General features: G+C 45.5%; 1 protein-coding gene and 1 long non-coding RNA gene across 2 annotated transcripts in view; one reads left to right on the top strand and one right to left on the bottom strand.

Annotated features, from left to right (window-relative positions):
* The window catches only part of SMARCD3 (SWI/SNF related, matrix associated, actin dependent regulator of chromatin, subfamily d, member 3), a 100,124-nt gene that overhangs the window by 6,419 nt on the left and 69,821 nt on the right, over positions 1-23,884 (top strand). The window lies entirely within an intron of this gene.
* LOC135327395 (uncharacterized) lies at positions 23,004-23,818 on the bottom strand. The gene is made up of 2 exons (XR_010387497.1): positions 23,547-23,818; positions 23,004-23,409 (listed from the first exon to the last, which is right to left on the bottom strand). It is a non-coding gene; the product is annotated as an uncharacterized LOC135327395 (long non-coding RNA).

The raw sequence follows: 23,884 nt of genomic DNA, 5'->3' as shown, positions 1-23,884 counted from the left end.
TGTGCTTTGGGCGATTATTTACAGGTTAATGGATCTTATGACTAAAAGAGGCCTTTGGACCATCTATCTGACACCTGCATTTTGCAGGGCACTAATGGACCTCCCTTTGTGAGCCCAATGACTTACTTCTTTCAGAAAGACAAGATGCAATTTGTCCTCGCAGTTTGGTTAGGTATCGTAACTTAAAAATGGGATATATTGCCTGCAGAGTCTCCATCGCTGGAGATTTTAAGAACTTAGAGAAACATCTGTTAAGAACGGTTTGGGCAGGTCAAGACTGTCCTGGGGCAAGGAAGGATCTGAAGATTTTCTGACGGCCACGCTAGCCGCTTTCTTTGTTTCTGTAGGCATCTTGTTTGCGACGGGCTGTCCCGAGCGCAAGGGATGGAGGCTGCAGCGGTGCCGCTGCGTTTGCACGGAGACAGTGCCGCGGTGACTGTGCGTTAGGAGCGCGGGGTTTCTTCCGTGCTCCTAGCTGACACGTTACGTGGTCGTGCTCTGCAGGGTCGTTTGTCTGGCATCAGCTTTGGGCCACTGTCTCCTGTTCTGTCCTTTCTGCTTTCATTAAAAAGCTTTTCACAGTTGGTATTTTTTGAATGTGTTTGTACATACATTGAATATACTTAAACATCATAACTGTGTCATCCCCCAACATTAGGTTTTGTTCATTAAACATGTTGAATTATTCACATCCTTCACGGACAACATTTCTCAGCCATCTGAACTGCTTCCTTGGCTCTTTTGTAAATTGAACGTGGCACAACTTTATTCAGTATTCAAATGTGCATTTCACTAGTGCAGAAACCATATAAAGAAAATCATCCTGCTGGTCCTACTCGCTTGTCTCTGTAAGTCCGAGGGCTGCTCTGGCTCTCTGTGGCTCCGTGCGGCACAGACCGTTCAGACTGAGTTGTTTTCCCACCGTGATCCCTATTCCCGTTTCAGAATTTCTGCTTTTCAAGATACGACCTCCCACTTTATGGGGATTTTCTCTGTTCTTTGTTCCCGGATTGATCTATGCATTTAAAAACAGACTTTGTTTAAATGGATCCATCTTAATACAAGGTCTTTATGTCCTGATCTGGCAGTTGTGTCCTGCGCTGCAGTTGATTTTATGAGAGGTGACTTTGTGTTCATTCCCAGGCTCTGAATGATGCTGTTGAATGTTGTTGCACTAGTTACCATCCCTGTAAATGTACCTTCGTTTTGAACTGTTTCCCTATTGGCATCTGCTGTTTGATTTGTGCCGGCAAACTGGGTGCATTATTTATATGTCGTAGTGCTTATTTGTAATCAGAAAAAACCAGTCCCGTCACCAGTCACCTTGCAGATCCCTCACGGTTAATGCAGGGCAGTGAGCTGCCCTCGCAAAGGTTCCTGTTGGTTCCCGGGGCAGTTTGCTTTCTTCTGTGGTCTTTGGTCTTTCCAGACTTTATCTTGTTCTTTTTATATTTAATATTAAGTAAGTGTCTAGTGCAAGGTTGCCTGTGTGCGATTTGTAAGTAATACCGGTGCCCTTTTGTGCCTGGGAGCCCAGGTCTCGCTTCGGAAGGAAGCAGGCGGGTGGCCCTGCCACGAGCGCCGTCGCTAGGTCTCCCGGGATTTAGAGGTGCCCGTGGACCGGCTTCGGCCCGAGGCCGGGTGAAGGATCCGTGAGGTATCTGCTGCCGTGGCACTGCCGCGGGCTGCCCGGCGCTTCCCCTCCCTGCCGCTGGAGTTACGGGCGACGTCCCTCGCGGCTCTCGGCCACGTAAGGGTTTTGCTGTGTGGCTCACAGGGGCAAGCAAAGCCAATGGCCCTTGCCGCGGTGCTTCCTTCTGCGTCTTCCAAGTCCTTGTCAAGCCCTGTGCAGTTACTGCCTCAGGCTAACTATTTACATGAAAAAGCTTTTCTTGCTTTCACATTTGTCGCCTTGTGTTTTCCTTGGTGGACCCCTCGTTCTCCTGTTACAAGATAATGTGCTCCTAATTTTGTCTTAGTGCTAACGTTAATTTTGTACATTTTCCCTCTCCTTTGTAATGTAAACAAGCCCTTTTTCAGTTCCTCTTATTTCATTCCTATTTTTTCCATTTCTGGATCTCTGTTAATTCTGCTGGATACGTATTTGGGATGTGACCAGCATTGGCTGCAGTGGGATGGAAGGGTGAGAAAACTACCAACGGACATCGTGTTCTGTAGTATCTTCTGTCAGGCTTTTTATACTTCTTTCACATTTTATTTCTGAGTGAATGCTTCTGGCGAGAGCTGCCGTTTTCCTCCTGTGTTTGTATTTAGCACTGTAAATCGCACACGAAGTGGTAATTAGTGACGTGAGTCCCGCTTTCCGCGGTGCGTGGGTTCCAAGGGTTGGTGTCCTCTCCGTGCTGTAATCGTGCCTTCGTGGGGAAGGAGTCAGCGCGTCTTCTGCGGAGCCCAGCTCTGCCCACAGACCTGCTGTGCCCTGTTCTGTTACCTGTTGTGCCCGTTTTCCGTGAGGATTAGCTTCTTTGGAGGATCCCGTGAACAAGAGTGGGTCTGTCAGCGCGTTGCACTTGCATGTTTTTAAAATGCTCTCAGCAAGGTTTCTACAAACTATAAAGGTTAATAAAGAAAGTATGTAGTCAACAAGGAAATTCCTCAAAGGCAATAGGGAAAGGTAGGAAGCAGAAGTAGGAATAAATGTTCAGTTTTCGTAGTGGGAGGAGTGAGAGTTTGGTCCCCCGTTGGTGTTCAGTGTATTCCTAAATGATTTGGAAAGAGGTAAATGATGAAGCAACAAAATTAGCTGCTGATGTGACATTAGGTCGTAGGACCTAACCCTGTCTCTCAAGAATCGTGCAAGAATCTCCCAAAACCGGATGATGATATGGCAGATTAAGCTGAATGTTGATGAGTTCAGATATAATGCATGTGGGGAAAATAAGCATACTAGTGTAGACACGTTGCTGTTGAAATTACCTCTTTTGGCTCAGGAAAGATACCTCAGCGTCTTTATAGATAGTTGTCTGCAAATATTAACAGCTTAACACCCAGTAGCAATTAAAATGGAAAATGTGCTATTATAGGTGTTACAGGAAAAGAATTAACAAAACTGAAGTTCTTATTGTACAGCTGTATAAAACTGTGGTTCACCCATGCCCTGAAAAGTGCGTGCAGTTCTGGATCCTTTGTGGTGCAGTGACTAGTAAAACTGGAAGAATTATAGAAAAGGTGATGAGCACAGTGAGATATGGAGAGGAGGCATGTGAAAATTTTTAGGAGAAGATAGGCAAAGAAGACTGTATTAGAGATTATCATGGGGGAAAGGCAAAGTACAGTTTATAGAACATGCGGACATGGGACGTACAGAACATGTGGGTGTGTGATGAAATTATCAGGCAGCAGGTTTGAAACAAAACAAAGAAGTATTTTTCTTAAAGCACCAGATCAGATTGTAGAGTTCATTACTAGAGGATGTTTTAGCAGTCTGTAGTGCAGATGGGTTCAAAGATATTAGACAAGTCCATTAGTGGCTGTTAAACATGGTAGTGCAGATTAAGTCTGGCTCAGGGTGTCAGTAAACCGTGACTGTTGGAAACAGAAGGTCACACAAGGGGAATACGCATGCCTTGCTCCTTACAGTAGTAGTGTTTTGTGGCTATGATGCTCTACACATGTATGCAAAAGATAAATGTTTTGATGTACAGGAATTCGCTTTATTAGAACATCTGATATAGTTGTAAATAATAGAGAAGATTTGGGGGACATAAGCCCCTCCTCAGATTTTCTTTTTACTTGTTTTCTTACAGTCTTTCTTCAAACATCTATTACATAATGTTGATGGAGAGAGGATTGTGAACTGAGTGAGCCTTTCGTCTGAGATCTGATGGTGTTAGAAATGTGAATTTTTCACACTCTTATTAAGTATAAGGGTAATAAATTATAAAGGCTACTTTTATTCCAGATGCCAGTCATTGACTTTAAACAGCTTTTAAGAGAGAGAAAAAATAGACTTTTAAATAGTCTGGCTGAAACTCCCTTCCCATCTTAATATAAAATACTTTGTTTCTGTTTATAGAGTATGCTTTGGGTGAGGAGAGGAGTGAGGATAGGAGAACTTTTTTGGAAAGCCAGTTTTCGTCAAAAGGAATTAAAACTTCACAAGCCCAGTTGTCTTTTTCCTAGCAAGTCGTGTTGTCGGTGTTCTGCACGGTGCCGGGAGAAGAGAGGCCCCTGGGAGCAGGTGGTGAGGTCAGGGTTTTCCTTGAGTCCTAGGCGAGGATGAAGGTGTCCTGGGGAGAAGCAGAGCACAGATGTCGGATCCTACCACCCAGGAGGTCGGGGTGCTGTGGGATGGAGGAGGATTTACAGAGCAGGGAGCGAGGACTAACAGGACTGTTACGCTGCTCTCTGGCGAGTGCTGTGCATGGCGGAGTACCGTCATCTTTAATTTGAAAAACAAACGTAGGAAGTGCCAAACAAAAACACTACTTAGAAAATTAAACTGAAATCCCCTGAAGTCTATAACGCTTAATTCAGATGTAAAAGAGTGGGAAATTTCCAAATATTTTAGGAAGCATGTATCTGCACTTACTGCTACTCTGCTGGCTTGCTCCCTGTTTAGGTCTGCACTCTTCTGTACGCCTCTTGTCCCTTCTTTCCTTTGCTTTCCCTGCTGGGCCGCCTTGAGCTGCTCCGGGGAAGCCTGCTCTGCACACCAGGCCGGGCCTGCGCCGGGCCCTGCCTGTGCGGCGCGGAAGGCGGCTGCCGCTTGCCGTAGCCGAGAGCCGAGCGCGCCTTGGCGTCGGGGCGGTGCAGACACGCGAGTGAGGGCTGGAGCACGCCGTCCGGGGAGGAGGCGAGGGCAGGGGAGCAGCGGTGGCCGGGGAGCAGTGCCTGGGAGGTGGCAGAGGAAGAGGGTGAGAGGTTTTGCAGTGCCGCTGAGGGAATCCACAGGGAGCTCTGGTGAAGGACGGAGCCGGAGCTGGGCATGGCTGTCAGGAGGTGAAAGGCAGATGGGGAAACGAACGCCAGCTGCAGAGTATATAAAAAGTGGTGGGGGAAAGAGCAGTAGATATGGTGAGCTTTCTTCATCCAGGACAACTTAACCTCCTTTTCGTGCCTGCGATCTGCTTTGCTCCTGTTAGGAAAGAGTTGCAAAGGAAATGGTGTGAACTGGTTTCAGGTGGTTGGGGATAAATTCTCATGAGCTGTACGTGACGTCTAGGTGGGAGGAAACGGACTTGACCTGAGCACTTGGCTTTTGGAGAATCTCACATTTTTTGTTATCATAGTGGCAGAACTTGCAATTGTGGAGAGAAATACTATTATGCATATTAGAATGCACATTAATATTAAACATTGTCTTTATGAAAGACATTTAATTCTACAACAGAAGTATTACATATTAAGGTGGGTAATAGTACTTACGGTTATATGATAAAGTACTTGCTTATCTTCTCTTTAAGTCTTTCAGGTCACTTCTTATTTACAGGCTTTCATACTAGTTCCTTTGAGCATCTATAGGTTATTACCAAACTTTCCCATAGCATTGATACCATCTGATACAACTTGTCTCCTGCTTCTCTGTCCTGCAACTGTTTTTCCTTCTCCTCAGTCACTGCTGTACTCTCACGGATTTTCCTTCTTGCCTGTCTTTCCATACGCACTTATCCGTGCCCCATCTGGACTTCCTTCTTGTCTCAGTAATGTAGTTGCCCCCTCTTCCCGGGTCTCTGATGTCACTTTTAGCTAATGCTTCCTGTACATCCTTAACGCCTTCCTCAAGCCCTTCTTGTCTGGTCCTACCATGTCTTTCTCCTCCCCTTCATGTTTTTGTACTAAGCGTATTTTTTTCTAGAGTTTCTATTGCTGTTTCCCTTCCTCCTGTTTCCCCGCTTACACCTGTGCTTTGGCTTCGTTCCCCATGGCTGTTACCGCACACCACGGTGACGCTCGTGCTGCAGAAGTGCACAGCAGCCGCTTGTACCAGGTAGTTCCTGGCTCACGCACCCAGAATTGCATCAACTCCTTGACTCTTGCCTTGCATGTGCATTTTCTGTCCATGGTTTCTTCCAAGTTTGGGAAGACCTTCTCAGGTTAGGGCTTCTTGGGAAGCAACAATTTCAGGCTCTCTGAATGCACGTTTATATATATATTTTTTGTTCCCAGTTCACTACGTGGCTTGGATAACTGTGTAAGTGGCTCGTCCTCTCTCCTTGTGTCTTACGCAGACGTAATTAGGATCCATTTCCATTTCATACTTCTCCTGTATTATTGATAAATATATTAAATGACATTAACCAGACGACAGGTCCTATCTACCACCAATTCTTCATTTAGCTGTTATTATTTAGGATTTTTTTCTTTTTTGACATATATTAAATATGTGATGTGTTGATTTTGTGGAGGGTTGAATATTTTATTCAAAATGCTGTAGGGTACAGCAGATACCTCAGCATTGTATGCGTGAGTCAAAATAGAGTTTCACTTAACCAGGCCAGCACTTAAACTATTGAAGTCCTGAGACTGTCCCCTGGGTTTCCTTGGTCCTTTATTTCAAAACCCGCTGTTCCTGGAGTGCCAGCACTGAGCCAGCAACACGTGGCAATCTTGCATTTACTCTTTTTCTGATTATATTGCATTAATCCAAATTAGTTTGTTTCAAATACCTACAAACTCAGCTAGTTACAAGTGATTTATTGTGAATTTTCTTCACCTTTCCTGCTTCCTATTTGAAAAACATGTTTCCCACTGCTCTACTTCTTTCTTATCTTGGAAAACATTTAAGTCATATTCTTATGTAAATCGGATGTATTGGTAAAGCTCATTTAAGAAGCTCTCACTCTGCTCTGGCTGCTTACTCCTGCTCCCTGCAGAAGTTTTTTTCTCCCCTTCACTGTTTTGCCATAACAACTTTTGGGACCTGTAAATGAGGTGAACGCTGGTTCTCAACCTGAACAGTACTCTTCGGTCATTTCCTAACTTCTAAAGAAATTCCTGAAAAATGGGAAAAACAAGAACTCTGTAGCTCAGCTCAAGATAGTGAGACAAAGTTCTTCAGCTCACGCTGATCTCGGCATAGTCGTTGTGCCCGGAGTTTGCTCAGCAATTCATTATCACAGCAACTAATTGAAGAACAGCAGGTTGCACACACCAGTCACTTGTACCTCAGAGCACTCGTTAAGTAGTTAGGTTATTTAAAATGCCTCTGTTATACTATTCTGTGATTTCTCCGCTCAGATTCTGGCGCCATGCATTACAAACGGATAGAAAAGAAGTGGTTGGTTTGGTTAACCGTGCACGTCCACATCTGAGCTAGTCATCACAGACTCTCCTTACAGTGAGTAGAGGGTTTGACGCACCACACTGTAATGTAGAGGCTGAATATAGGTCATCCTGTGATCTCCCGAAACGGCCCTGGACGTGCCTGTTCCTCTCCATCGATCGAGGGTGCTCAGCCCATCCATGGGTGCATTTGTATCGCGCACCTCCGCAGCGAGCCGGGACGAGACCTGCCAAGCGCCTCGTGCTACCGGCTGGCCGGGTCGGAGCCTCGGCTCCGACCTCAGCTACAGTCACAGCACGACTGTCCCCGCGCAGCCGGTGGTTTGTGGAGAGCTGTACGGACAGCGTGGCTGGGTTTTTTTTGTAAATAGCCTTATGAAAATTTATCACCTTAGTTTGACAAGATATGTTTTCCGTAAAACTAATTTGGTCTGTGTTAACTATAAAAACATTCTTCAGTAGCACCAGTGTTTACTGAGTCGTATATCAGCAATACTGTTAGACTGTCAGACTCACTGGCTCATAATTAATCAAGTCATCCAGTTCGTAGTTCTTAATTATCTGGTACAATATTACGTTTCTTCTATTCTTCTCCAGTGTTTCAAGATTTCTTAAAAATCCACAGTGATGGTCTGAGGAGCACGTAAGGCATCTCTTGCAGCGCTGCTGAATGGCAGCATCGAGCAGATGATTTAAAACTCTCTGCCTTTAGCACCTTTGTATAGGAACAGTTGTGGTAATAAGCATTTTGTCATCAATACAAAGTGTGAACATATCCTCTGACTTCTTTCTAAATACTTAATAGATATGTTTAGTGTCAACAGTTACACAGCTTCTTGATATTGAGTCAGTCATGAATAATTTCTAAGAATTTTTTGTTATTGAAATACTTTTAAAATCTTTTCACATCTTTTGTGACTTTGCATCATTATGGATGTTGAATCAATTACACTAAGTTCTGTAACTGAACTTTAGATACTGCAGTAACTGCAATGTAAAGGTTATGAATACTGGCCTCATTATTTATTATATTTTGTTGCCTTTTTATTTTTGATTCTGTTGTTACTCTCCCCTCTAAAGGAGTGTATCGTTTTGATTCTGTTGTTATTGTTTGTCATTATGTTTTTTTGAGTATCTGATAAAGTGCTCTTAAACAAAGAGCTCCCCAGTATTGCTCACATTTTTCTTCTTAAAAACTCTGTCATTTTTGTTCAACATTCACTATTTAGTATTTTTGATTTGATTAATTTTTACTATTTCAATTTGGAATAATCTGCCCTTTTTAAAAAGTACTGTGCATATGTATTTTCATGAAGACTGCTCATATATTTAGGATATATGTGCATGAAAGGAGTGTTACTTTATGTCAGTGAAATAATGTATGCACGAGTACTGCAGTCTGTATTCATGTTAAGTGTGTAAGATAAGTCTGTAAGATAAGAAGACTGCTTTCTGCCTCTGGGCCAGGCACTGTTCCTGCAGAAACAAAGCGGTGCGTTGAGCGGGGAGCCTGTGGGTCAGGCAGCTTCTTGTTCCTGCCATTAAGCAGTGCAAGGACTTGCCTTGCTGCTAGTTTTATCTTCTTCCTTAAGGCTTTTCCCTGCCATTATCTCCCAACATCTGCCCTCCGCCAAAAGGTCCTTCACTTTGAACTTCGTAGAAAGTCAGATTAATAATTAGACACCTATATGCAATATAGGGCATGTAACAGAAATAGTGTCAGTGAAGACACATATAGGGTTGTGGCTCCATGTTGACAGACATAATTCCATTGGCCAGGAACGCAGAAGTCTGTCCCTTCAGCTTGACTCTTACTTTGAGTGGAGGTAAATAATATTATCTTTACTTTGCGAGCGGAGACGTTTGGGTGCCCAGGAAGGGAATGATGCTTGATGATCTTGTGTTCTGTGGCTCGTGACTGTAGAAACACAATTTAGAGGCACCGCAGGTCTGGCATTCGCTTTTGTCTTCCTAACAGATTACTTGGGTTTCACAGGTCCAAATCAGATGATGTAGAAAAGGTCAAGCCCCACCTTCCATTCCAGTGTTAAATATGGTAAGTACTAGGTAGTGACAACACCCTTCACAGATTGGCAGTTTGTTGTAGATTTAAGTTATCTTGCCACCCACTTCTGTATTTTCTGTTATTGTCCACCTGTACATCGTTCCTGCTCTCCCTTGTCCCTCTGGCTTCCTTGGTACGCATCTTTTGGCTCTTGAGTCGTTGAAGACTTGTATACGCATCGCAGCGTTAGGAACTTCAGCAGAAGCCCAGCTAGTCCATCCTCTGTCTCAAGGCAATCAGCCGTACCGCTCTTTCTTGACAAGTGTTTGTCTAAAAACCGCCAGCGGTGATCTTTAAACCTCCTCCCCAAGCACGCTGTTCCGCCGTCTCTCTGCCAGACCTGAATCTTCTCCGATGCTATTTAAAAGCGTTGCTGCTTGTGCTGTCTCCGATGGACATGGAAGACAGATTAATTCCTCATCCTTTGCCACAACCTTTATGTTTTTAGGTCCTTTTCAGTCTTCTCTTCTTTAGGATAAGCCACCCTAATTCTCTCATAATTTCCATGTGAGTTATATTTTTCTGTTCCTGAAGTGCAGAACCAAAGGCTGCAGAGTGTCCCAGATGAGGCTGTACTGTTCCACCTGTGTCTTGCAGGCTGTACATCCTGCAAGAGTATTTGCTGCTGCTTTTTTTTTTTTTTCTTCAGACAACATATCATTGTTGATTCATGATTTTGTGCTCTATGATGGTGTCAGAGCATCAAAGCAATGGTAAGAATTAGCATCATCAAGACTTTCTCAAAGAAGAATACTCCTTAAAAACAGGCAATGCTGGATTTTCCTGATCTTTTTAGAAAGTTTTTTCTACAGCTGGTTCCTGTTTGCAGAGAATATTCTGTCCCATGATCTGTCTTTCTAGGGCATGGTTAACTTGCATTATCCCAGAACAGTACAGCTCTTGTAATATTTCAAACATCAGGGTGGGATTCAATTATCACATTAAAACACCTACATTTAGGTATAGATATGTAGGTGTCTATGTATGAATAGGTGTCTAAGCTCCCAATATTTTAAGTGGAAATCTCTGTAAAGCCACTTTGAAAAATACTTCTCTATTCTGAATAGGCCTATATTTTCATGATTGTGATGTTAAGAAAACAAGTACTTGAGAGGCAAAAATAAAACCCTATAAAGATCTGGAAGGAGATATCAGATGATAAAATTAGTGCAGTGATGAATAATTGAGGGGGAGACAGTTTAAATATACACCAACAAATTTGGACTGTTTATATTGTTCATTTATATGCTATTTCCTTTCTAACACCCATCATTTTTAGTAGAGTAATATACATGGATCATATATGGAAAAACAAACATAGATCAATTTGTGTAGAGGGAGTGGTTGTAGCTGGTCTTTGGGATCATGGTAGGAGAAAAATGAAAACGGTGTCCTGGAATGATGCTGCTCAAGGAACATTACTACCTATTACTGTAATACTTGTTCCCTTTCAGGTGTCTGCACTTCAGAAGGCTGATGGACTATGAAAAAGTGTTCAGAAGAGACCTCTAAAGAGATCTTGTGTAGTGCAGAAAAGCTGTCTTATGATGAGCAACCGCAAGGACTCAGTATTAGTTTACCCAAGAGAAGGTTGACAGGGATTCGGTCCTGATCTGAAAGACCCTGTATGGGGAGTCTGGTCTGTTAGCAAGGCCATTTTATCTGAAAGCAGGGATTCCTGGTCTGATGTGTATTGCACTGATGAACATTGCCTCTTGCTGTATATGAATTTAGGAATTATTGCTGCTACTGCCCTTAGTTAAGGCATGTGGCCATGCTCAGCCCAGGACTTGGCAAGTCCCCCCCCAACCCCCCCCCAGCTCCCCACTGGTGCACAGAGTTATTCCTCCCCAGGTGGAGGACTGTGCATTTCCCTTTGCTGAACTTCGTGAGATTAACTCTTAGGCTGTTTGCATCCTGCTCCGTTGCCCTTCCGGCGGATGTCAGGGAGGTTTAAGTCTCCCATAAGAACCAGGGTCCACGATCTGGATACTTTCTGAAGTTGCTTGAAGGTTTCATCCACTTTCTCACCCTTTTTGGGTGGTCTGTAACAGAATCCCACCACCACGTTGCCTTTTTTAGCCTCTTCTGACCCTAAACCACAGGCTCTCAACCACCCTATTGTATGTCCCATATAGGACCTCCAAACGTTCAAGCTGCTGGTGCGGCACATAAAGGGCGTTCTCCCTCCTTGTCTTCCCTGCCTGTCTTTCCTGATGATCCTGCACTCCAGCCGTGCAGGGTATCCCTCATTTCGGTCATTCCAGCAATGCCATCGCTCTGCATCTGCGCGTGGAGCTGTGGCTCCCTCTCCGTATTTCCCAGGCTGTGTGCATTTGTGTGTAGGCACTTTGAGGTGGCCTTTAACAGGCCGTTTTTGACCTGTTTTATCCTTCTCAGGGGCTCTCTCGCTCTCATCACCCTGCCCCATCTCTGTTCCCTCACTTACCTGCAAGCTGTTGTCACCATCCCCGACACGGGTTGTTACCACAGTCCTTCCTCGCTAGGTTGGCAAGCCTTTAAGCAAAGATGCTTCTCTACCACTTCGTCAAATGAATCCTGCTTCTTGCTAGCAGCCCTCATTCCTCAAAGAGGGGACCACGGTCACGAAAGCCAACCTCTGTTTTTCTGTAACACCAGGCACACAGCTAGTTGCTGACTTGTAGGATGCCTCTTCTCCTGCCGGAGCCTTTCCTCTGCACCTGTAAGATCAGAGGAATTGCCCGGGCTCCCCTGCTCTACCTCTTTGCCCCCAGAGCAGCCCCTCTGCAGTCCCCCTTGATTTGCTCCGGGACTCCCTGGGCAGTATTACTGTTGCCCGGGTGGATGAGCAGCAGGGGCTGGGCGAGCCTCAGTAGTCTCCATGTGACCCCCAGTGATAGCAGATGCCTGGCTGGCTGCAGGGGAGTGCCTCCACCCCCTGCCGAAGTCTCCACCACTGTCGTGTGCCCTTTTCTCTGGGTGCTGATGCACGTTTCACACCCAGATGGGTCTAAAGCCTCTTGCAGTGAACGGTACTTGTTCCCCCGGACTGTTAGGGCACTGCACCGATTCTGTAAATTAGGATCTCAGGGTGGAGAAGGGCCCTTCTGCTGCCAGAAATTGCAGGCTTCCAGGCTGCTCCGCGGTGGGAGACCATGCCTCACTCCTGTGAGCGTAGTCTCTAGCTGCCCCTCCGTCCCCGCAGCAGATAAACGGGAGCCCAGCGCTCCATAATCAGTTCTCCTTCCCCAAACTGCTGATCCTCCACTTCCAAGCACCTCGGTGGTGGGTCTGTGCTCCATCTGTGCCAGAAAGGATGGGAAAAAGATGGTGCGAGGGAGGGGAGGATGTGAACGGAGAGTCTGCGGCATCAGCGGTCGGGGGGTGCTGCCTGCCCGCGGCCCCACGGACCCGCCGACCCGCCTTCGCCTCTCCGCAGCAGCCCGAGGAACGGCGTGCCGAGCTGCAGCGCTGCTCCTCCGCGGCCGCCCCACAGGTCCGTCCTCCGCCGCGGTCCCGCGCTGCAGAGCTGCTCCGCGGTCGCTGGGGACGGCCGCCGCACAGGGGCAGCAGGAAGCTGCACGGGCACCGTCGCCCTGCCGCCCGCCGCTCCGCTCACACGCCTGGCAGCGAAGCTGGGAAACACTGGAGGAATCCTCCTCCTCCTCCTCCTCCTCCTCCTCCTCCTGCTCTTCCGTGCCCGTGCCGCCATCCAGCACCACCGCCATCCCGAGGCCTCGAGTGCACAGAGAGCCCTTGGATTTTACAAACGTGTTTTCTATTTAAAAGCAGTGGAAGTGGGGAAGGTGGAGCAGGGAGTGCCACTGGCTTTGCCCGCCAGCTTTATTTTAAGTGCAGATCGATACCAAAGGGAGGAAGGAATCGGTTTTACTGCAAGCTTGGTCGTGAGAGCAACTCAAAAGACTTGCCAGAACAATAGCAGGAAAGATGTCATTTTAAATTTCGGTGTCAAAACCAGCTATTGGGAATAATCTGACATATCAAAGTGCCCAAAATAGGTTCTGAGAAACAGGAGCGGGGAGAGCGGTTGGTCTGTTTATCTGGGGGGAAGTGCTTAGGTTTGTGTGAAACTCCTTATGATCCCAAAGACGCTGAAATGCTCCAGAGACAGCGTTCCTGGCCCCGGAAAGCCGTGGCGGTGTCTCCCGGGCAACGGGAGAGGCACCGGTCCGTTGCCATGGAAATGCGCTGCGGAGGGAGGATGCTGTTGGGGCTGGGCAGCGCAGGCTCCGCGCTCTCCGCCGACGGCTCCTGACGGAGGCTGCCCAGGCTGCCCGGGCGCCCCGGCGCTCCGCTTCCGCGCCGGACGGCGGAGGGAGCTGGGAGCAGCGTGGGGCTGCAGCGTGGGGCTGGTCCTGCCTCCCCGCAAAGTGCATCGCTTGTGCGCCCTTGTTCCTGGCTCAGGAACTGCTCCGCCTGTCGCTCCCTGCCTGCATGGAAGACCTGGTTGCAGCTCTTCATAAGGAAAGCAGTATTCGTGCTAGCCAGAGGCATCAGGGCTTCTGATACTAATTCTTTCAAAGGAATAGACAGAACCAATTAAAAACAGAAAAAAAGTGTATACAGGGAGTCTGTGTCTCAGCAAACCCTTCTGATACCTGAAGGGCGAAATGGAGAGCTATGCAGGAGCAGTGGCAGGTCTGTTTGCGTGACATCCACCAGATAAGAAACTGATAATACAATAAAGAAATTATATATAGTAGGAAAAATTAGACTTAGCAGGGGCCAGAAGTAGGATCTAAACATCGTTTATTCTTCTTGGTTTTCTTTTTAAATCTGAGGTGTGGGATGCAGAAGCATTAGTGGAGCAGTGATGATTTCAAAGTGAGGGACTCAGAAAATGATTTTAAAAGCAGCATTTTGTATGCATAGAAAGAAAAGGAAGGAATATGTATTACTGAGCAGGTGTCTGGCTGTGCAGTATGTTTGTTCTTTTGTTTATAAGTTTCTTGAGGAACAGCCTGCTTTTAATTCCACTGACTGTCTTCCTAGTCTTGCATCATGAGATGGTAAAGGAAACACATTATTCATCTTATTTATCCTTGCATTGTATCCCCTAATATACAGTTTACAAGGTAAAAAAAAAAGCCTAGTATTTTCAATCTCTCCTCTTGAAGTGGCCTCTCTAACCCCTGATTCTTCCTTTTCTGTATCTCTGTGCCCTTTAATTTTGCTATGCTTACAAAAAGACAGTAGCTAGCTCTGCACACGTGTTTTCAGGTAAGGGGCAGTGTGTCATGGGCTTGTTTCTGGTGTCACTCTCCACTCCGTTGTTCTTCATCTGAACCTACTGCATGTTGAATGAAGGTGTATTTGAGTTATTTGCAGTGCTTGAGTTTTTTCTCAGTAGAATCCTAGAATCACAGAATAATTGATGTCAGAAGAGACCTCTGGAGATCATCTAGTCCAACCTCCCTGCTCAAAGCAGAGTCAACTAGAGCAGGATGCTCAGTATCACATCCAGTCAAGTTTTGAATATCTCCAGGGATGGGATAAGTTGCTCACTGGGCAACGTGTTCCAGTGTTTGACCACCCTCACAATAAAGAAGGGTTTTCTTCTTAAGTTTAAATGAGATTTCCTATATTTCAGTTTGTGCTTATTGCTTCTTTTCCTGTCACTGGATGCCACTGAGAAGAGTCTGGCTCTGTCTTCTTTACACCCTCCCATCAGATATTTATACACATTAATAAGATCCCCCCCAAGCCTTCTGTTCTCCAGGCTAAGCAATCCCAGTTGTCTCAGCTGGGAGGTCCTGTCTGGACCCTCATCAGGGACCCTCATCCCATCAGCTCTCCTTGTATGATAGATGCTCCAGTCCCTTAATCACCTTTGTGACCCTTTGCTGGACCCACTCCAGTTTGTCCATGTCTTACTGGACACATCACTCCAGGTGTGGTCTCACCAGTGCTGGGTGGAGAGGAAGGATCACCTCCCTTTACCTGCTGGCAACGTTCTTCCCAAGGCAGCCCCGGATGCCCTTGGCCTTCTTTGCAGCAAGGGCACGCTGCTGGCTGCTGTTCACCTTTTTGTCCACCAGCACCTCCAGGGCTTCTGCAAGGCCGCTTTCAGGCTAATCAGCCCCCAGCGTGTACTGCTGCGTGGGCGTTATTCCTCCCCAGGTGCAGGACTTTGCACTTCTCTTTGTTCAGCTTCATGAAGCTCCTCTCTGCCCACTTCTGTGGTCCGTCAAGGTCCCGCTGAATGGTGAAACAACCATCTGGCATATCAAACACTCCCCTCAGTTTTGTATCTACAGTCTTGCTTAGGGTGCACTGTGTCCCTTCATCTAGGTCATTAATGAAGATATTAAGCAGTATTGGGCTCAGTATTGACCTCTGGGGTACTCCACTCGTGAATGGCCTGCAGCTGGACTTTTTGCTGCTGATCGCAACTCTTTGAGCCCAGCAGTTCAGCCAGTTTGCGGTCCACCTCACTGTCCACTTATCTAATCCATACTTCATCAGCTTGTCTATGAGGAAGTTATGGGAGACATATCAAAAGCTTAACTAAAGTCAAGAAAAATAACATCCATTGCTATCCTCTCACCCACCAAGCCAGTCATCTCATCGTAGAGAGCACAATTTCCCCCTCATAAATCCATGCTGACTACTCCCAGTCACGTTCTTGTCCTTCATGTGCTTGGAAATGCTTTCCAGGAGGATTCGCTTCATTCTTCCCAGGGATCAAGATGAGGCTGAGCAGCCTGTAGTTCCCCAGATCCTCTTCATTGTCCTTGAAGATAGGAGAGACATTTGCTTTCTTCCAGTCCTCAAGAACCTCTCCCCGTTGTCATGACCTTTCAAAGGTAACTGAGAGTGGCCTCACAATATGTATATCAGTTTGTTTGAGGTTCCCTAACTGGATTCTTTTCCACCGAGGGTAGGTCTTCCTTGCTCCGGACCTTCCCACTGGTCTAAGGGGCCTGGGTGTGCTGAAGATCAGTCTTACCAGTAATAATTGAGATGAAAAAGGCATTGAGTACCTCAGCCTTTTCCATGCCGTTTTTCACCAGGGCCCCTTCCCCATTCAGCAGTGGGCCCTGATATACGTGCAGAATCCTTTCTTGTTGCCCTTCACATCCCTCGCCAGATTCAACTCCAGATGGGCTTTGGCTTTCCTAATTCCACCCTGCATGCTCAGATAGTGTCTGAATATTCCTCCTAGGTCACGTGTCCCTTCTTCCACCTCTTGTATGCTTCCTTTTTATGGTCAGGAGCTCCTTGTTCATCCCTGCAGGCCTCCTGCTGCCTTTGCTTGATTTTCTGGTCATTGGGATGGACCAATCTTGAACTTGGAGGAGAAGATCTTTGAAAATCAACCAGCTTTCCTGGACCCCTCTTTTCTCCAGCGCCATATCCCAAGGGATTCTTCCCAGTAAATTCCCAAATAGGCCAAAGTCTGTTCTCCCAGAAGGTTGTAATCCTGTTTTCTGCTTTGTTCCCTCATTTCATGATCCTGAACTCCACCAGCTCATGCTCACTGCAGCCAAAGCTGCCCCCGACCATCGCATCCCTGGCCAGTTCTTCCTTGTTTGTAAGAATCGAGTCCAGCAGAGCCTCTCTCCTCGTCGGCTCCTCCATCACCTGTGTTAGGATGTTGTCACCAATGCTCTCCAGAAACCTCCTGGGTTGCTTGTGCCCTGCGATGTTGTCCCTCCAGCAGATGTTGGGTGGGTCAAGTCCCCCATGAGGACCTGTGAACACCAGGCTTCTTCCGGTTGTCTGAAGAAAGCCTCATCTTCTTCCTCCTCATTGGGGGTTCTGTGGCAGACATCGGTGTTGGTCTGCCTGCTCATCATGACCATAAACGCTCAGCTGGTTCCTCATCCATCCCAGGCAGAGTTTCACGCATTCCAGCCGCTCCCTCCCATAGAGGTAGCTCCCCTTCCTCGCCTTCCTGGCCTGTCCGTCCTAGAGAGCTTATGTACATCCGTGCAGCCCTTCCAGTCATGCGAGCAGATCTTAGCGTTCAGTGTGTGTATAGGATGGGAAAGGAAACGGGGAGGAGCACGTCAGTTTTAGTGTGCAGAGAGGATCCTGCAGCTTTCTGGGAGGAGAGAGAAAAGGCCTGTCCACCGAGGAGCAGATGTGGGACTGTTGCTATGGGGGTCAAGAGAGTAAGTCACGTCTTTATAAGCCTTAGGAGAGTGTCTTCTGTCCTTTAGCCAGAACTAAGTGACTGAAAGAGCACGGAGTATGACTGACTCCTGCGCTCGTTCGTGCTGTGTCCTTGGGTCCCTGCTGCGGTGAGGAGCCTAAGCATTTTTATTTTGTGAGACTGCAACAAGATTAGAAGTTGAAAGACTGTTAACTGTGTTAACTGTATGTGGTCCATTCTTCTCCAGCTGCCAGACAGGATGGAGATGTTTCCCAGAGGTATCTTCAGGGCTTCGTCTCGTTTGAAGTACCAGAGCTGTGTCCCATAAGCATGCAAGAGCGTCCACAGAACCGGTTCTTTGATAAATAATGGAGTTAACATAATAAAGGGGGAAATAGGGAAAAGAAATGATAAGCATAATGGTAAGGCCATAACAAGGGGGAGAGGCATAGGCCTGCAACTGATTCTTCATTAAATTATTTCTAATGAAGAACTGTGATTGTTGGCATACTTCTTGCAGCCCTGAGGCATGATAAATGCACAACAAAGTTGTGGCAGGATGGGGTAAAACCAGCAAACATAAGCGGGCACTTTCTTACTCCTTTATTTGGCATCTGAGACAGTTTCAGAGCAAATTTTTGTCAGTAACCTTCCAAGTGGATTTAATCAGAGTCAAAAAAGTATTTGCCAAGTTCAGAAAAGACCTGTCTGATCGCAGGAAGGAAGGATTGGCTGGAAAGGCAGAAGTAGGTGGGAAACTGAAAAAAAACATTGGTTGGAAAGAAGGAAGTTAATGATGGAAAAAATCCGAAAGGTAGCAGTGTTGGTTGAAGGCAAAATCAGATAAGTGGAAGAGCTGTTATTGATCCGATAAAGTAGCAAAGGAATCAGTTATGTTACAGACAAAGAAACTTTTATAAAGAGCAGAGATTTGGCAAGCTTTTTTATGTTTGTAGGTTTTTATTCTTCCAGTGCTCTGCTCCCCATATTCCTTATGGCTGGAGTATTAGTCATTTAACTTCAGTTACATAAAATTCTCACCAGCTTTTTAACTTTTTAATGTTTGCTTGCTTGCAGTAGGTGACTATCCTACTCCAGATTTAATATCTGGAATAATAACTACCCAGGTTTAGTGACATAACTAACAGTCTAGAAGGCCTTTCTCTCTATCATCTTAGCAGAGACTTATGCCTTATTATTTGCCATCATATTTATAACCAGCAGTCAGCGTTGCTGTATCATATGGGCATGTGCTAGTTGGGTGCAACATCTGAGCACTGGCGAGTCTCTCCCAGGAATGAAGCACACTGGTTTCCCAAGGGAGAGCAGGGCAGTCAAAAATCCCCCACCAGTACCTTGTTTCTGTGGTTTCAAGTTGCAGGCTGGGTATAAATGGGTCAGAAAACAGGTGCCGAGGGTGGGGTGCACGGAGCAGGAATTTGGTGGCTATTCAAAATAAGCCTAGCTGGACAGCTGGTGTGCCAGGTCCGCTGCCTGTCACCGTGACTAGGGCTGTCTCTGTCACATTGTGCTCTTTCCATTTCCATCTGTTAACTTCGCCTGTAAGCTGTAAAGGACAGTGACCATATTGTCTGTATCTGTACCACGTAGTGCTGCTGGGCCCGAGACACGACCCAGTACCAGGACCAGTGAAATGTCACCGATAACGCGACATAAGGCACAGCACGTGCTCTTTTCCCTCGCACAGTCCACATCCGCACACACACACACACATTCCCCGTGCCATTTGCGTTTTTCCAGTGCATCCCTGTAAATTCTGTTTGTTTTGCAAAGCACTCAGTGCCCTAATGACTCGGCTTAGGTTTCTTCTACCCCCTACATACATCTCGAGGTCCATTTATGTTTCATAAGTAATCATAAGTGCCACCTTTTGCGTCCCTTGCCGCTAGACCCGTTTCTTCTGGGACCACACGCAGTGCGTTGCCGTGCACGCGGTAGGACTGCCCGACCCACTGCCAGCTGCAGCGCGTTGCCCTGCGCTGTGACCTGCCAACCCGCCGTGCCCGGGCCGTGGCGGGAGGGACGAGGAGAGACGCGACTGGGCTGTGCTGGGGCTCTACTGCTTCTGCAGTACTGTCTTGCTCTAAAAAGATCCTTAGCTGAAAGTCGGCCGTCCCACTTAAGGCCGAGTACTGTCATCATGTCTCCGTGACGTGAGCCGCGGTGCCTGGCACGTCCGTGTTGCTTTGACTTCATACATGGATTTATGTACCAGGAGAATGGAAAGCTGAACAGATTAGAAAACTGTCTAGTCTGCTTCTATAGACGTATCACACCGCAGACATTCCTCCACCTCGGGATTTATCTTCCACTTGCGTTTTCCAGCCTGAGTCTTATGTCTAACATTAGGCCCATTTGACTTTTTCCCCCTGTCCTCACTGGCTATGAAACTCCCCCAAAATCTTGTCATTTGAGGACTTAATCTACATGCCTTTTACTGCCCTCTTTTAGATCTTTAAGGAAGATGGTTAAAAAGATCTGGATATAAGACTTATCCTTGGAGCCCTTAATAGCCACTTCCTTTGCACTTGATTTTATCATTTGAAATCCCCTTTTGTTTATAACCTTTCAGCTAACATCTATTTTGCCTATCATTACATACAAATTATGTTCATGTTAAGAATTTCAGACATATAATAACATTTTACTAAATTGCATTTAAATTGCATCTGTCATTTTCCCACTGGCTGCCATTTTCCCAAAATTCACTGATTTTCGCTCTAATTATATATTGTTTGAGATTAACATTTACTTTTTGGGGATAATCTCTTTGCAATTTTTGTAATTATTCTGCAAAATAAAATCTTTTAAAAAGACACTTGGGCTTGTCTGGCAACACAGTTCTTTTATGATGACCAATATTACTTACTGGTCTCAGTTCCACTGTGCTCTAATTCTGTTGCAGTTTTATTCACCTAATAATTGTTCTACTAGTTTAGCTGAAATGGGAGGTGGATTTATTAGTCCATGCCAAGATTGCTCTGCTTTCCTTCTTTGGTTATGTGCTTTCTCCAGTCTCCTAGCGCTTTCTGCTAGTGCTTTCTCACTTCTTCCTTAGCTGTGTATATTAATACTTCCTTCAGTCAGTACTTATTATTGATTTGCTCAAACTAAAGATCTTTTTCAAGCTGCATTTTGAGTAAGAACTGGATATAATCTTAGCATTATTAATATTAATCAAAATGGGGTTTTAGAAATTCTTTTTTCCTGATAAAGAAACAGAAAATCCTGTTGGCTTTCCTACATTAGAGAAGGGTGAAGGTGCTCCAGGCAGTTACATTAGTCTGATCCCAACTGCATGCGATACTGAAGAATGAATTTTGAAAGAGAAAATAACAGAACATGACAAGGACATAAATGGTAGATGGGATAAAAGGCAGCATGAGTTTACTAACCTAATATCCTTCTTGGATAAATAATTTTTTAGGCAAGGGAAACAGTATATCTAATTTATCTAGACTTCAGTGAAGCCTTTAATACAGTGCTACTTGAAAATTTCATTGAGCTTCAGAAGACATACTAACAGAAGAAATGCAGGGCAGTTGTTGATAGTTTCCACACCAGACTGTCACACCAGAAGGCTAGGATGTAATCTTGGGGAAGAACTTAAACCCGTGGTGGATGCTAAAGGCTTGAGCAACCAAGTGTTCCTTTATTTCTGCCACTTTTGAAAAATGAAAATCTATTCCAGGACAGTCCCCTTGCCTTGCCTTGCCTTGCCTTGCCTCATTCTCCTTCCAGAATCCAAGTCTTCCTACTAACTTCTTACAGTCGGCAGCCCTGCTCTGGCCCTTGCCTGGAAAAGAAAGGAGGGTTGTGGGCTGCCTGTAGCACTCTGCTTCTCTGCTAAGTGAAGGAGAGGAGCCATGCACAGGTGTCACTGCACAACCTACGGAAAGTGGTTTTGGTGAGGATGGAAGAGTGGAGGCAGAGCCATAGTGGGACTGGACAGCTACTGAGAGGTCACACAGGGTTGCGCAGAGTTGGATAAAACGAGTATGGTTGATATGGCTGAAATATGGAAGTACGGAAATACGGTTGACTGATAACTCATCATTTTGCACCCTATAGTATTACATATCTTTTTCTCCATCTTTTGACATCCCTGCTGTTGTCTTTGTTTGCTTTTAAAAATAATCAGGATGTAAGCTTGTAATTATCCCTGCACCTCTGTAGAAGGACGTTTGGAACCTCTGGAGATAGACACAAATGCTTTTTTGCCCACACTTATTCTTTCTTGCCTTTGTTTTGTATACTCTTTCTTATGGTATTTCTTCACTGCAGGTAGGGTTGAAAAATAGTGCAATCTGCATATTTAGATTCCTTATTGTAATATTGTTTTAGCAATCAGATACTTATTCTTTTTCCAGCTGTCCTCTTCTAGGACAGACTCAATACCACCTACATCACCCTGGACTGCTTGTCCAGATCACTCTGTGTCCAACCTGTTCTTAAAAGCCTTCAGCGATGGACATTGCACATCCTTGCTGAGAAGCTGTTCCAGGACATCTCTACATTTACTGCTGTACTCTTTAATATGTAACCTAAATGTCCTTGGGTGCAACTTCAGCCCATTATTTCTTGTGCTATGGAGAAGTTTTTTCCCTTATTTGCACCAGCTTTTGGATATTTGAAGACTGCTGTTTCCTCTTCCCCTCTTCAGGCTTTACAGTCCTGACCACACTTACTGTTCTCTGAACCATCTTTATCCCCTTCCACTACATTTTTGTTGTTGCACAGAGCCCCAAACTGAAACATGAACGATTCTTGCCACAGCAGGATTAGTTCAGGAGGGTTCCTCAGCTCTATTACAATTGTGCCGTGACTGCTTGTGCCATGAAAAGGAGGAAGGATGGGAAAGAAGCAGAGACAGAACGAGAGGAGGAGAATAAGAAGAATCTAGAGTGTCATCGTCACTGCTTCTGCTGCCACCAAGGGGAAGAGAGATGTGGGGCAGCATTCACTGCTGATGCTCTTACGGTTTGTCTGCTTATTTTGTGTGGGTGTAATGTTGTTGATTCACATTCAGCTTATGATCTGTTACTCCCCAAACATTTTTCTCAAAAACTATTATTTGACCAATTGTTCTCCATCCTGTATTTATGTAGCTGATTATTCCTACCTTGATGTGGAACCTTGCAGTATTTCTTAATGAACTATACCTGGTTTTTCAAACTACTTCTCCAGCTTCTCAGGATTTTAATTTTAATCTTCTCTCCCAGTATACCTATAATTCCCCCCCCAACACTTTATGCTGCTCGCAAATTTAATAAGCATGTTCTCTTGTTCGTTATTGAGATTGTTAATGAGAATATTGAATAATTCTGAACTCAGGACCTAGTTGTTATTTCTTTCCCCAAGCCTTTTCTTTTTCTTGAAAAAACATTATTATAATAAGCAAAAGTTCAGCCTTGTCAGTACTTTTTCTATGCCATATGACATCAGTTCTAAAACTGTAGAGAATATTTTAAGTTATTTTAAGGTTATTTTAATATTTCAGTGGACAGAGCCCTGTTGACTTGAGTGAAAAATTGGATGAGAGAAACCGTGCCTCTTTAGGATGACCAGCAGTTTCATCTACTTCTTTAATTACCTGTAGATCAGAAAATTGAAGGCAGCTACAAACATATCCTCAAAAAACACCACCTCATCTTTTCCAGCTTTTACAGCCTGATCACTATAGTTTAAAAATATTAAAAGCTTGAAAAATAACACAGAATTAAAAAAAGAAAAATAAAGCAAACAAGCTGGTTGGACAGAGGTGACCTCCGGAGCCCCGAGAGGTGGAGGAAGAATTTCAGGCTTTCCTTGAAATAAAATGAGTCGGGAGTATGAGCTCGAAGGGAGCAAGAGGGACTGAAGGAGCTCCACAGTCTGCTCAGCCTTCAAGGACTAGTAGAGGGAACGCAACCGTCCGGGAGCCGTCCGTGCTGCTGACATGTCCTGGACCAGAGACGTCCAGGAGCTGCCCAGGGAGCTGTAGCAGTTGGGGAAGAGAAAGATATTTGGGTTGAATCAGGCACTTTTCAAACACACTTATTTTCTACATTTTATGAGAAAACGTGGGGAAAATAGACAAAAAGGAGAGATTTAACATAAAATTATTTAATTTACGAAGTGAATCAGCTGTAATTTGGGGGACGTCGTCCTTGCGCTGTGACCCTTGTCCTCTGTGCGCAGGCCTTGCGCACTGGTTCTTCTCTGCAGCATCGTGGTGAGCGAAGAACCACAGGAAACGGGTTTAATCCCTCGCTAGGTGAGGCTGGGCAGGTCACCTCCATTCATCTGTGCCTTGGTTTCCATTTGCAAAAAAAGGGGTAGTCACACTGACTTCTTTTCTGAAGCACTTTGAGAACTATCAGTAATGCCAAGAGCCGAGTTTTATTATTGCATGAACATTTATTTTTAATACTTCAGGACTTCTACTGATTCTGTCTATGGCAGCAGTGAAC

The sequence above is a fragment of the Dromaius novaehollandiae genome, chromosome 2 (assembly GCF_036370855.1).
Source record: "Dromaius novaehollandiae isolate bDroNov1 chromosome 2, bDroNov1.hap1, whole genome shotgun sequence".
In the NCBI taxonomy this organism is placed as follows: Eukaryota; Metazoa; Chordata; class Aves; order Casuariiformes; family Dromaiidae; genus Dromaius; species Dromaius novaehollandiae.
This window is presented reverse-complemented; position numbering and strand designations above follow the sequence as displayed.